The sequence below is a fragment of the Hylobates moloch genome, unplaced genomic scaffold (genome assembly GCF_009828535.3).
Source record: "Hylobates moloch isolate HMO894 unplaced genomic scaffold, HMol_V3 SCAFFOLD_9, whole genome shotgun sequence".
Classification (NCBI taxonomy): domain Eukaryota; kingdom Metazoa; phylum Chordata; class Mammalia; order Primates; family Hylobatidae; genus Hylobates; species Hylobates moloch.
The window spans coordinates 33,806,631-33,818,897 of record NW_026652284.1 but is presented as its reverse complement, the minus strand read 5'-3'; positions in this window follow the sequence as shown (position 1 = coordinate 33,818,897).

The following is a 12,267-nucleotide window of genomic DNA, read 5'->3' as shown; positions in this document are numbered from 1 at the left end:
TATGTGTGTGTGTGTGTGTGTGTGTGTGTGTGTGTGTGTGTGGTTTTTTTTTTCGGAGAGGGTTTCACTCTGTCTCCCAGGCTGGAGTGCAATGACGCGATCTTGGCTCACCACAATCTCTGTCTCCCGGGTTCAAGTGATTCTCCTGCCTCAGCCTCCCCAGTAGCTGAAATTACAGGCGTGTTGCCTCTATGCCCAGTTAATTTTTGCATTTTTAGTAGAGACAGAGTTTCACCATGCTGGCCAGGCTGGTCGCAAACTCCTGGCCTCAAGGCATCCCCCCACCTCAGCCCGTGAAAGTGCCGGGATTACAGGCAGGAGCCACTGCGCTCAGCCTCACTGTGGTTTTAATTTGTATTTCTCTAATGGCATGTGATGCTGAATATCTTTTCACATGCTGATTTGCTATCTGTATCTCCTTTTTGTTGAAATGTCTGTTCATGTCTTTTGCCCATCTTCTAATTGGATTGTTTTGTTTTGTTTTTTACTGTCGAATTTTGATGATGCTTTATATATTCTAAATACAAGTTTTTTTCTTAGACATGTGGTTTGTGAATCTTTTCTCCCAGTCTGTGGCTTGTCTTTTTATTCTCTTATAGGGTCTTTCACAGACGAAAAGTTCTTAATTTGATGAAGTTCAGTTTATCACCTTTTCCTTTTTATTCATCATGCTTTTGATGTCAAGTCAAAGAACTCTGCCTACCCATAAATCTCTAAGGTTTTCTCCTAAGTGTTTTCCTAAAAACTTTAGTTTCACATGTAAGTCTGTGATCTACTTTGAGTTAATTTTTGTATAAGGTGTGAGACTTAGGGGTGTGTGTGTGTGTATGCATGCACACATGAGCACACCTAGGCTATCTCTAGTATCATGTGTTCGTTTGTTGAAAAGATACTCTTTCCTCCATTAAATTGTTTTTATACCTTTGTCAAAAATCCGTTGGGCATATTTGTGTGGGTCTGCTTCTAGGTTCCCTGTTTTGTTCCAGTGCTCCATGTGTCTGTCTCCACCAATACCACCCTGTTTTGATTACTACAGCTAGATAGTAACCCTTGACATTGGTAGAGTGATTCCTCTCCTTTACCCTTCTTTTTCTTTTTTTCTTTTCTTTTTTTTTTTTTTTTGAGATGGAGTTTCACTCTCGTTGCCCAGGCTGGAGTGCAATGGCGTGATCTTGGCTCATTGCAACCTCCACCTCCCGAGTTCAAGTGATTCTCCTGCCTCAGCCTCCTAGGTAGCCTGGCCTATCCTTCTTTTTCAAAACTGTTGTGGCTGTTCTAGTCCTGCACATTTCAATATAAATTTTAGGATAACCTTATCTATGTTGACAAAATATTCTTGCTGAGACTTTATAGGAACTGCACTAATCCTATTGATAATTTGGTGAGAGCTGACATTTTTAGTATGTTGATTCTTCCAGTCTACAAATCCAGTATATCTCTGCATTTATTTAGGTCTTCTTTGATTTAATTAATCAATATTTAAAAATTTTCAGGACACAGATCCTCTACACCTTCTGTTACATTTCTACCTAAGTATTTCATTTTCTTTGGAGCAATTGTAAATGGTATTGTGCTTTGAATTTTGGTTTTCACATGTTCATTGTTAGTATACAGAAATGTGATTGATTTTTATATGTTGATCTTGTATCCTGCAAACTTGTTGCACTACTTATTAATCCTAGAAGTTTCATTGTGGATTTCTTATGATTTTCTATAATTATCCACCTGTGAATAGGGACAGTTTTATTTCTTTGTATCTAATAAGTATGCCTTTTATTTCCTGCCCTGGCATACTATTCCACTACTGTGTTGAATAAGAGTGGTGAGAGCAGATATCCTTGTCCTGTCCCCTATCCTAGGGGGAAAACATTCAAACTTTCACACTGAGTATGATGTTAGCTATAGGTCTTTTATAGATTCTCTTTATCAAGTTAAGGAATTTGTGTCATCTTTTAAAGGTGTTATAGTAGCATGGTAGCTTTTCTTACTCTCTGATATTTATGCTTAGATAATTTACTGGATTTAGGTTATTTTTGTAATCAAGAAACAGAGCAATCTTTTCCATTTTCATTATAATTCTGTTAGGTACCTGTGCAGGTATTTCTGTTTGACAGATAAACTTTTTAAAAACAGAGACTCCAAGAGGTAAAATATCTTGCCCAAATTTATATACAAAGGAGCATTGTCAGACTAGGTCCTAGGGCATCAGTTCAATTACATTTATTGTAAACCTAATACTCATAATATGATTGAACCCCTATGTGCCAGACACTATAGCTGCTTTACATGTTTGTGTTATTTAATGCTCAAAACATAGCTATGCTGTTACCATAGAGATTTGCTCAGTCCCTGTTATGGACTGCATGTTTGTGTCCTCCCAAAATTCATGAGTTGAAGCCCTAAACCCTAATCCGATGGTATAATATTATGATGGGGCAGATGTTACTATTATCTTTGTTTTAAAAATGATTATACCAAACCTTAGAGTGGCTGTATAACTTGACCACAGTCACACTACTAACAAGTGGTAGCAAGTGATTTGGACCTAGACATAGATCTTGCTCTTGACAACCACCTAGTGTCAACTCCTGTACCAGGTTCTGCAGCTACAAAGATGAATAAGACTCAGTCCCATCCCTTAAGGAGCACACAATCCATCAGGGGAAACAATCATATTCATAGCTTGATTCCTGAAGCAGCAGCAACCCCAGGTGGTTAGATGCCTTACCAATATTAGAGGCACTCAGTAATATTTGTTGACTGAATGGCTAAGTGGAATGGCTGGCTTCTTGGACAGATCTAATGTTTGTCATACCTTATGTAAAAGATAATTCTTTCTAGCAGAAGGTAGAAAGAGTTCCTTAAACCCAATCATCCACCTGCCTCCCGTTATCCTGATCAGTTTGCACAACTGTGCCAGGCAATAATGACTAAAAACTCTTAAATATAAAGAAAGAGACTGCCATATCATGGAATATCAAAAGAGAAAAGATGGCATAAACTGGTCATCCAGAAAGAACAGCAAACTGTTCACTCACAGCTCCATGAGACAGTCAAGTTCAGCTACAGCTGCTGCCCAGGGTAGCTGTGATCTCAATGTTCCCAAAACTCCCACCATCTCACAAGACCTCCAACATCAAGCTCACCTCCCCTTCTTTCCACAGGACAGAGACTCCAGGAGATGTTGTGGAGGGATGCTCTCCCCTCCCACTTATGACCTTCTTCTTTCCTGGCTCCTCATAGGCCTCCATTTACTCCTCTTCCTGTTTTTCCATTCTGCCATGCTATTACCACTGGGATTTACTCAGTCCCTGCTATGAACTGCATGTCTGCGTTGTCCAAAAAATCATATGTTGAAGCCCCAACCCTTAATGTGATGGTATTAGGAAGTGGGGCCTTTGGGGGGTGATTAGTTTTAGATGAGGTTATGAAGGTGGGGCCCCCGTGGTGGGATTAGTGCCCTTACAATGGAGATAAGGGACCAGAGCACTCTGTCTCTACCACATGAACACACAGTAACAAGTTGGCTGCCTGCCAACAGGGAAGAGAGCCTTCGCCAGGAACTGAATCATCTGGGAGCTTGGTTTTGGAATTCCCAGCCTCCAAAACTGTAAGAAATGGATAGTAAGCAACCCAGGTTATGGGTTATAGCAGTCCAAGCTAACTAAGACAGTCCCAAAGAGGAAAAAGAGAAATATGAGTTAACATTGATTCAATGTAGATTACACAAGTTCTATTCTAAGCACTTTACATATTTTTCAATGTTGTCATTTCAACAACCTTATGAGTTATTATCACACCTTCCACTTCACCCCAAACACACAGACACACTCACATGCCCCCTTGATTCAGGCTCTCCACTTCTCACCTGGATAACTGCAATTGGCTTCCTAATGTTTTCGCTGCTTCCATTTTTTTTTTTTTTTTTTTTTTTTTGAGACGGAGTTTCACTCTTGTTGCCCAGGCTGGAGTGTAATGGCGCGATCTTGGCTCACCGCAACCTCCGCCTCCCAGGTTCAAGTGATTCTCCTGCCTCAGCCTCCCTAGTAGCTGGGATTGCAGGCATGTGCCACCACGCCTGGCTAATTTTGTATTTTTTGTAGTAGAGACGGGGTTTCTCCATGTTGATCAGGCTGGTCTCGAACTCCCAACCTCAGGTCATCTGCCCGCCTCGGCCTCCCAAAGTGCTGGGATTACAGGCATGAGCCACTGTGCCCGGCCCACTGCTTCCATTTCTTAACCCCCTGCAATCGGTTTTCCACCCTGCATCCAGGAGGGTTTTGATAAAAGATAAATTGACCATAGCTTTTCCTTACTGAAAAATCTTTCAGTGGCTTTTCATTGACTTCAAGAGAAGGTACATGGCCCCATCAGACAGGAGGGCCAGCATAGTTTAGCCTCTTCCCCCATTTTCAGCCTTCTGTCTCCCCAGCTTCACACGCCCTCAGGAACCATCTCAGGCCTCCATAGCTTTGTTCAGGCTCTTACCTGTGCCTGAAATAACCTTCCAAACCTCATGGCAAACTCCTGCCCATTCTTCACTCCTTAGCCCTGTCACCTCTTCACCACCCTTCTCTCCAGGGAAGTCAAGGAACCCTAATTTGAGGTCTCCTCTGAGCTCTCAGAACATCCTCTGCAGGCCTCCACTTACCACTGTGCTGTAAACACGTCTCACAGGCATTTGTGTTTTCGTCTTATCTCCCCATCTAATCTATTAAGAGGGGGAGACTGTCTTAATCATCTCAGATCCTTATCATCTAGCATAATAGCTGCCATATGCAGCAGTACATTAAGTATTTGCAGAATAGAATGAAAAAGAGAGCAACACGACCAGTCTTTTTTTTTTTCTTACAGATAACCTGATTTTTCATTGGCTAAAGTCTCTGACTTTTTTGAGTAAATAAATGTGAAGCCTGCATGCCCCAGATACTCAGCTATAATGAATGAATGATGACACCAAGGTCTCTTGCCTGTTACATCCTGATATAAAACCAATCTGGCAAAAAGGAAAAAACGTCCAAGGTCCACTTTTAAAAGTCATGGTCAGGCCAGGCACAGAGGCTCAAGCCTGTAATCCCAGTACTTTGGGAGGTCAAGGCAGGAGGATGCCTTGAGGCCAGGAGTTCAAGACCAGCCTGGGAAAAAAAGTGAGACCCCATCTCTACAAAAAAATTTAAAAATTAGCTGGACATGGTGGCACATGCCTGTAGTCCCAGTTACTCGGGGAGCCGAGGTGGGAGGATTGCTTAAGCCTGGGAGGTTGAGGCTGCAGTGAGCCATAATTGTGCCACTACTCTTCGGCCTGGGTAACAGAGCAAGACCCTGTCTCAAATAAATAAATAAATAAACAAATAAAAATTTACGGTCCATAGTCCATTGAGAATGTTGGGAGGGCAGCCTGGGGGATCCACAGAACTGAGGAACCTCCTTTTACAAATCAGTGTACAGAGAACCCACTAGCTAAACCAAAGAGGAACAACTTTATAAGAACAGACAGCTATTTATCCACCCAAAAGAAAATCTTCCTACCAATAGTAACGCTATTAACATCTCAGCAGCTTTTCCATTATGAATCTGACATTTCCTCCTTCTTCAAAGCCTAGTTTGAATGCTTGTGATTTTTTGAAATGAGATAATAAAGCCATCAACAAACAATAAAAGCTATGCACTATCTATAATCAGGGGTCTCCAGAGTATATTTTATGTTAAAGAAAATATTGAATTACTAGGCCTTTCCTTTTAAATCCCTTAAAGCCTTCAGCTTTAGAATGAAAGACTCAAACTCTTCTCTGGGATCTTAATTTTTATGTGGCTTCTTATTACTTTTTTATCCCTTCTAAAACTCTAAATCCCTTCAACATAGCTTTGGCCCCTTCCACAGCTGAACTGGCAGCAGGCTGATCTTTTTATTGGTGAGTAATGGATTTAGTTTGATTGCTGACACGGGAACAATGAGAGGATAAACAATTCCATTTGTGGCCATGAAATTTCCCATCTGTTGAGCACGTTCAGGACTGCAGAGCGCTGGGCAGAGACAGATGAATGAGCCCGCCACTCCTGATGTTAATGACATCCGTCATACAAGCTGAACATGTGGCTTCATAAATCAAGAGCTAATAGCAACTCTGGTTGCTCCTGTCATTAACAAGCCATCCGTTTAAATACATAAGAGTTTGCCATAACATTCAGCCTAGAGACCTGGCTTGCAATTCTGATCTCACCAAAAAACCAGAAGTAGTAAAGGAAGCCAAAAAAGCATAAGTAAAAAAAAAAAAAACCTAAAAAAAAAAAAAAAACATTTTCAGATCCACACTAAAATACTTACAGATGTAATCATACAATGTCTGGAATTGGCTACAAAATAAAATGGGATGAGGGAGTGGGTGGACAGACAGATTTTTGAAAAAGCTTGGGTAGTGTGTAGGGTAGGGTGCGTGAGCAAGGCACTCAAAGCCATCACAGCGAGGAACCATGTTGCTTCCAAACATCCTGCTCACCAATAAACCAGAGATTGGAAAAAGACACTGGGCAAAAAAACATCAAAATCAGAACTGAGGCCGAGTGTGGTGGCTCACGCCTATAATTCCAGCATTTTGGGAGGCTGAGGCAGGCAGACCACTTGATGTCAGGAGTTCAAGACCAGCCTGGCCAATATGGAGAAACCCCATCTCTACTAAACATACAAAAATTTGCCAGGTGTGGTGGCACATGCCTGTAGTCCCAGCCACTCAGGAGGCTGAGGCAGGACAATTGCTTGAACCTGGGAGGCAGAGGTTGCAGTGAGCCGACATGGCGCCACTGCACTCCAGCCTGGGTGACAGAGTGAGACTCCGTCTAAAAAAAAAAAAAAAAAAACCCGGGGTTGACCTTAGGCTTAGCCTCGTCCTGGACAGGAGCTGTCACCAGTGCTCACAGGTGTGGCATATACTTACTGCTGCATGTGAGTTACACTGTTTGCATTCCAAAATGAGGCCTCAGCCATCCACCTCTCCACGAACTGCAAAGTACCTGGGCTAGGAGGACCCTAATTGTCAAATACGATCAAGATTCTGGGCTCTGAGTATAAAAGCCAAACAAGATCATTTCAGCAAAAAATTAAGACTGATAATATCAAGTATTGCCAAGGGTGTGAGGAGTAAGCCCCTCATGGCCTATTACTGAAAGTGTCAACAGATGAAGAATTTTTGGAAGGCAATTTGGAAAAAAACAAAAACCCTCAAAATTTAAAACATGCATATGCTATGACCTGCACTTCTGCAGCTAGTAATGTAACCTATAAAAATATTAGAAGACATGTATAAAGATACATCACAAGGATGTACTTTGCTGCATTGTGTCTAATTTTAAATAATGGAAGTAAGCCACGGATCTATCAAGAAGAGTGGAGAAATTTCTATAACACAGTGATCTCCTACATCTCTGCTAAAAGAACTATAAATGTCCGCACATGTGTGTGTGCATAGTGTGACTCCATTTCTATTGTTTAAAAATCTCATTCATGTATATGTAAATATATGTGTGACTAAGCATGAAAAATATCTGCAAAAAAATCACCAATCTGTAAACAATTATTGCTTTTAGGAAGTGATACTACGTTGGGGGAAGTGGGTTTCACTTTTTCTGTATACTCCTCTATAATTTTTGAGTTTGTTATAATAAGTGTGTACTATTTTTACTATTTAAAAAATATTTCAAACAAGTAAAAATGATCTCTTGAGAACTGTTTCTTTTTTTTTTTTTTTTCTTTTCTTTTTTTTTTGTTTTTATTTTTGTTGTTGCTGAGGCTGGAGTGCAGTGGCACAATCACTTTATGCTCTGTCTCAATCCCCATTGCAGACTTGACCTCCCAGGCTCACGCGATTCTCCCACCTCAGCCTCCCAAGTAGCTAGGACCACAGGCAAGTGCCACCATGCTCAGCTAATTTTTGTATTTTTAGTACAAACAAAGTTTTGCAGTGTTGCCCAGGCTGGTCTCGAACTCCTGGGTTCAAGTGTTCCACCCACCTCACCCTCCCAAAGTGTTGGGATTACAGGTGTGAGCCACTGCAGCCCGCCAAGAACTGTTTTGCTCTGGACATGCTTCTTCGCATTAACCATTTACCTATGTGTTTCAGGCTCAATAACTGTGATTGATTAAATCTGGGTTTTCTTAGCTAACACCTAATCCAGTCTGGATCCCTTGGGATTAAGTCCAAGTAATCCTGATTGGCTTTTGCGTTTCCCTGAGTGTTCTTAATTTCAGTTTAGCATTATGTCCTTGAAACGTTGTGTCTTTTAGGCCCTGCTCTTTAATATTGGCTCTATTAAGCATGTGGTTAACCAAAACCCTAGATTCCTTTTTATTAATTTGCTGCTAAAGCATGTCACCCCCATTCTGTACCAAATCAATTATTTGTGTTAATGCAAAGATAGATGATTACATTTAGTTTTGTTAAATTTCATCTTGTAGATGTTGGTACAACAGTCCAGTCTGTTAAAACAATTTTAGATCTTCACTTCTATTGCAATAGGTACTCGTCTAAACTTTACATTATCTAAAAATGTATCACTGGGGAGATCATAAAATTTATAGACAGCAGGCACAAAGAAGACTTTTAGACGCTATCCTTTTTATTTATTGTTATTATTATTTTAGAGACAGTGTTTCACTCTGTGTCCCAGGCTGGAGTCCAGTGGCACAATCATATAATAGCTCACTGCAGCCTCGAACTCATGAGCTCGAGGGATCCTCCCACCTCAGCCTCCCAAAGTGTTGAGGTTACAGGCATGTGCCACTACACCCAGCTAATCTTTATTTTATTTTATTTTATTTTATTTTATTTTATTATTTTGTAGAGAGGTCTTGATGTGTTGCCCAGGCTGGTCTCAAACTCTTGGCCTCAAGCAATCCTCCCACCTCAGCCTCCCAAAGTGCTGGGATAACAGATGTGAGCCAACACCCAGCCCTCCTTTTTAGTTGAAAATGACGAAAACCTACGTGTACTTAAGCCAACAGGAACTTTATCAGATGGAGACTGAGCTATCTCACTGACTCCAAGATAGGCATGGCTTTGGCCTGAGAGAGGCAAGGCGGGAGACAGGCAATCCTCCCTCCCTCCTGAGCTGGGCCTTTTTATTCTCTGTCTCAATCCCCAACACCCCTTCTCACTCTCCCAACACTCCCTTCACCCCCAGTCCACCCTCCCGTCCCACTGGCCCTTACTGGCGTGTGTACATGGCCACAGACCCACCAAGTGTGGACCATGGTAAAAGCACTTGTGCCCGCTCCCAGCTAAAACTCTTTACACTGGATGTGCATTCAGGCCCCAGGCCTCTGCCAGACCACCAGTTTCACTTATTTATACTGACTTCCCTTCAATTTTACCCCCTGGGCCCTGAGAAACATCCCAGATATCCAGAGTTTACACCTTTCCTCTGGCCCCAGACCAAAGCCCAATTTCTGTTTCCACAAGGCAGTAGTTTGGGTTAGATGTCCACCGTGGTCCAGGCAAAGGTGGCAAGAGGAAAAGTTCAAGGAGAATAAACATGGCTTCCCAGAGCCATCCTCTGTGACCGGATGCAACTCTCAAAGAAAGAGGTATATAATATTGACAACTACTTGATGAGTAAATGCCTCAATTTGTTTACTATAGAGATATCAATGGATGCCAACTCCAAGTCTAAGAGATATGGATCAGGTCCACCCAAGTTCAAAGTAATGGAAAGCTTTGCAGTGGGAAAGTTGTCAGAATCAAAATGGAGTCACTTATGTCAGCCTTAACAAAATAGAGCCAGGAGGTCATGGAGGTAGGGGGAGGCTCTCAGGCATGATTTACCTGATAAAAGGAACTATCGCAGGAAATGTTATCAAACCACAGTTCGCTACATGAGTCACACAAAGACAGCTAGCGGCTTGTACAAGAACACTTGCCTGGCACACTGTCTCCACTAAAGAACTGACAACAACTCCTGTCATAAACCCTTGTAACCAATGTTCTGTTTGTTTCAAAACAATCTATATGTACTTGTTTGCCTTTAAAACTTCCCCTTACCTCAGCCTCCCTGGATGTGCCTATGATTTGTCATAGCATCTGTGTCCTGCAATTCCCAATTAAACTACATATTTTTAGAGAGCTTCTCTCTGTTATTTGGGTTGACAGGAGATAAAGAATAGAGTAAAATTTAGCGGGTGAGTACTTTTTCTTTTTGAGATGGGGTCTGGCTCTGTCGCCCAGGCTGGAGTGCTGTGGTGCAATCTTGGCTCTTTGCAACCTCTGCCTCCTGGGCTCAAGCAATCCTCCCACCCCAGCCTCCCGAGTAGCTGGGACCACAGGCACACACCACCATGCCCAGCTAATTTTTTGTATTTTTGGTAGAGATGGGGTTTCGCCATGTGGCCCAGGCTGCTCTCAAACTCCTGAGCTCAAGTGATCCTCCTGCCCTGGCCTCTCAAAGTATTGGGATTACAGGCATGAGCCACTGCGCCTGGCCCAGTTAAGTACATTTGACTTTGGAGTCAAACTAGGGATTAAATCCTAATTCTACCACAAACTAGATATTTTAATCTCACAAGAATTACTCAGTGGCTTTATGCCTCAGTTTTCTCACCTATAAGATGGCAAATATAATAGCTAGTCTCATTGGGTAGTTGTAGATATTAAATGAAATTATATACCAGGCTGCCTAACTTATAGCAAGCATTTAATAAGTGGCAACTCTCATTATTATTATTTCATCACCATCAGTATTAGTATGAAGACATGAAGCTGTAACAGTGTAATAAAATGCAGTGGGTTTGGCATGATACATATGTTTCAACCATTACCTTATTTGTGTGTATGTACATAGAGAATATATAAAATACAGGGCATACATAGGATATCATATGCATATGATATCGTATATCTAGCTGCCCTGAGATTTTGTTTTCACCTGTGTCTGTAGCAATGGCTTGCTGTCACTTCCATTGGTGTACTGGACTATTGGTACTGAATTAAATGAAACAGAGAGTATTTAGCTGCTCTCCCATTCCCTTGATGGATTGTTTTTCAGTGATTGATGTGTATCCTTGTGCCTCTTTCCCACCTCCAAAAAATCAAATACCATCAAAACCTAGAGTCCATCAGACCCCAGAGACCTGAGGATAAACGGTAGTAAAGCAGCACGTGACTGTCCTTCCCCTCCTGCCTAAGATGCCACGTTAAGGAAACAGTCAAGGGCAATTTCACTCACCCTTGGAAGGAATCACTGTGGTGAAAACTTCTATGTTCTTGTCGCTGCAGCTGTAAATCTGATGCATCATTTTAGCCTCCTCTTCCCGAAGTGCCTGGGAACTGGAGGCCTCTGTCTCTGGACCCCTAGCCGTGAGGCATCCTAATCCAGTCTGGCTCAGGGATCATTGTACATATATCACATACACAATATCATATATATACAGATGATATATATGATATCATATAAACACATGATATATATGATATCATATACAGACATGATATATATCTCATATATACATGATATATATATCTCACATACACATGATATATATGATATCTCATATATACATTATATCTATGATATCTCATATACACATGATATATATGATATCTCATATATACACATGATATGATATATGGAACAGTATATAACCTGTAACCTGTATATGTAGCATAATAGGATTATAAGGTAATAAATATATAGGATAAATATATTAGGATATATAGGGTAATACAAATATATATATAGGGTAATACAAATATATACATATGCTATATATCATATATACAAATATATATGATATATATACACATACACAAATATATGTGATATATACACATACATATATACATATGATATACGTACATATATAATAAATATGATATATGGGACAGTATATAACCTGTAACCTGTATATGTAGCATAATAGGGTTTATATATTAGGATATATAGGGTAATACAAATATAACTTTCTGTAATTTGCTCCTTGAACGTGGGGCACTGCCTGTTGCCATGTCTCTGTGAGCACCTAAGGGTTATACGTGGAGGTACCAAACACACGACCCTTGAGAAATGTCAGCCTTGTCATGTAGTGGCATGAGGGGAAAACACTCTGGAGAAACAGTCCTTTTGTTTAAAATAGAAACTTCTAAGGGAGCCAAGTTAGCACATGACAAATTACTGAATATCCCGTTCTCCTGGAGGGGAGAAAAAAAAAAAAAGCCCCTTCATTTGTGAAATGAGAAAGGGAATTGCTGGTACCAAAATTCACGTTTCCTTTTTGGTGGAAAT